The following is a 2,902-nucleotide window of genomic DNA, read 5'->3' as shown; positions in this document are numbered from 1 at the left end:
ATATATATATATATAAATATATATATATATACATGTGTGTGTGTAAGTGTATATACATATATGTGTGTGTGTGTGTGTGTGTGCGCGCGCGCATGTCTTTGTGCCTGTGTTTGTCTCCTCCACCTCCGCTTGACATCCAGTGTTTGTGTGTTTGTGTCCCCGTAACTTAGCGGTTCGGCTAAAGAAATTATTCTTGGAACAATTTGTTCGACTAAAACCCTTCAAGGCGGTGCCCCAGTATGGTCGCAGACTGAAGCAAGTAAAGTATAAAGGGAAGAAATTTAGAAAGGAAACTAATTTAAGGAATTTCAATAATAAATGGTTTAAACCTAATCTTTAGCTTTATCTATTTTAATGGAGCCGCATGGGTTGCCTGAGTCAGGGGCAAACCAAGATTTTACTATTTCATTTGTTTCATTTTTGAAATTTTGCAACCGTAAATATTTTAAGCTCAAGGTATCCACTTATATGGTCTTGCTCCTGTGGTGTCTCCCCAGTAGACTTGTCCCTATGGTTCCGCTTCTGTGGCTTACCCTTGTTATCGTGTCCTTGTGATCTTGCCCCTATAGTTCCGCCCCTGTGGTCTCGTCCCTGTGGTCTCGTCCCTGTGGTCTCGCCCCTATCGTCTCGCCCCTATGGTTCCGCTTCTGTTGTCTTGCTTCAGTGGTCCTGCTCCAGTGGTCTTGCCCTATGGTTCTGCTTCTGTGGTCTGTCCTTGTGATCTCGCCCTAGTGGTCTTGCCCCTATGGTTCCGCTTCTGTTGTCTTCTACTGTGGTCTCGCACCAGTGGTCTTGTCCCTATGATTCTGCTTCTGTGGTCCACCTTTGTGGTTTCGCCCTTGTGATTTTATCCCTGTAGTTCTACTTCTGTGGGATACCATTGTGGTCTTGCCCTTATGGTTCCGCCTCAGTGGCTTGCCCCTGATGGTTTCGCCTCTGTGGCCTGCCCCTGTGGACCTTCCCTGTAGTCATATCTCTATGGTCCTATTCTTGCTTTATCACCGACCTATGCCAAACGTTGTGCTTCCTTCATAAAGCGTTGAAGCACGGTTACAGTTTCAATTCAGAAAACTGGAAAAAAGACACTTCGACTCACAAAGCATGTAAAAAGTGCTTGTTGTCACCAGGAGACCATAACGAAAGAGAAGGATTGCCAAGTGAACACAATGAAGAAAAGATCGATATTAGGTTAATTAAATACGGTACAAAAGTAACAATTGGTGCGAAAGAGAGAGTGCTAAAAACTGTTAGTGAAACTATTGCTCATTGTCGAGCGAAAAGATATAACTCGCCGTCACACACGCAACTATAGTAATATAAGCAGGATTTCAGATATTAATAGATTAACGCTTCTATAGCTTGTTACTGCGATTTACCTCTAACGTCACGTATTTCTGATCACACTGCATACTTTTTAATTACGAGAAAATGAAATTTTATTTTTTGGCATTTTTATATTTCATAATTAAACTTCTATATTTTGCTCTTATGTTATTTAATCCCACTTAAACATGGGTGTTCTATTAGAACAAGCTTTACTGTGGTAGATAGCACGAGAGAAACTCTCATATAGGCTTTCAGTGTAAAACGCACGCTTGTTTATATTGCTAGTGGGGAGATAAAGCCTCGCCATCTCCAGCGACGAGACCACCAGATCATGTAATTTCGGCCTCCCTTGGTCTTGTCAATGATGGATGCTCGACCACTAGAGATAGCAGCTACTCATCTCCTCGCCGGCGATATATAGTAAATCATTGCCAGAACAGGCGCTGGTGTCGCGATTAGCCCGTGAGCTTGTTTAAAATATATATATTAGCAATAGAGGCTGTATTAATACCGAGAGTTAATATCTATCCCCACTTAAATGTGTGTGTTCTGTTAGAACAAATTATACTCTGGTAGATACCACGAGAGGAATTTTCATACAGGATTTTGGTGCAGAATGCACGCTTGTTTACATTGCTAGCGAGGAGATAGAAAATATGTTTTCGAATTATGAAAATGTACCACCGCTGGTACATATGGAAGTTGTGTGAAATTTGCGGTGCCAGGCTGCATTATTACTTATTAAAAAACCATATCAATTTATTACTTTGAACTCAACACATTTTGTGTGAACTTTGATCAGTTTAAGACTCTTTTATCTTTTATCGTTTTTGATTAAGGCCATGCTGGGGCACCGCGTTGAGAGGTCTTAGTCGACGCCAGTATTTATTCATTTATATATTTATTTATTTTTCAGTCGTGTTCTTATTCAATATCGGTTCATTTGTCGAATGGATATGTTGCGGGGAATGTAAACAAACGAACACTGGTTGTCAAGCGGTGTGTGTGTGCGTGCGTGCGTGTGTGCTAACATGAACACAAAGACACGCTTACACATATAACAAACACACACAGCCCCATCCTCGGTATACAGGGAGGAGATGCTGAAAAGTCTTGGCCCAACCTTTCAAGTTCTTTTGTACAGGGCCTAGAAAAACTGAAGGACCGCTGCAATTGGTGTGTGAATCCGAGAGGGGAATATGTTGCATAAAATCGTAATTAACTGATCCTCCTGTATTTTCTTTTACCAAAATCCCGGAACTTTTCAGTACTCCCTGATATCTGTTTGATGAGTTTGTTAATTATATCCTTCCTGATGAAGATTGATGCGTTGCTGACCCTAATTAATCCTGTCGGACATTTTGGAGTGCATCCGTTGAAACATGTAGAAGAATTCAAGATATAAATGGTTTAACAACATCCCCAGAGTTCGTCTCCTTATTCAATTTTTGTATTTTCTACTAAATACGACTTACTTTCCCGGATTTAAATCCTGGGACACTTAAGCAACCTTGTAATTATTCCCCTGGATTTTTCCTCTAAATTGTAAACTCTCTCTCTCTCGATATATATATCG

This window comes from Octopus bimaculoides, chromosome 27, assembly GCF_001194135.2.
Source record: "Octopus bimaculoides isolate UCB-OBI-ISO-001 chromosome 27, ASM119413v2, whole genome shotgun sequence".
In the NCBI taxonomy this organism is placed as follows: domain Eukaryota; kingdom Metazoa; phylum Mollusca; class Cephalopoda; order Octopoda; family Octopodidae; genus Octopus; species Octopus bimaculoides.
This window is presented reverse-complemented; position numbering follows the sequence as displayed.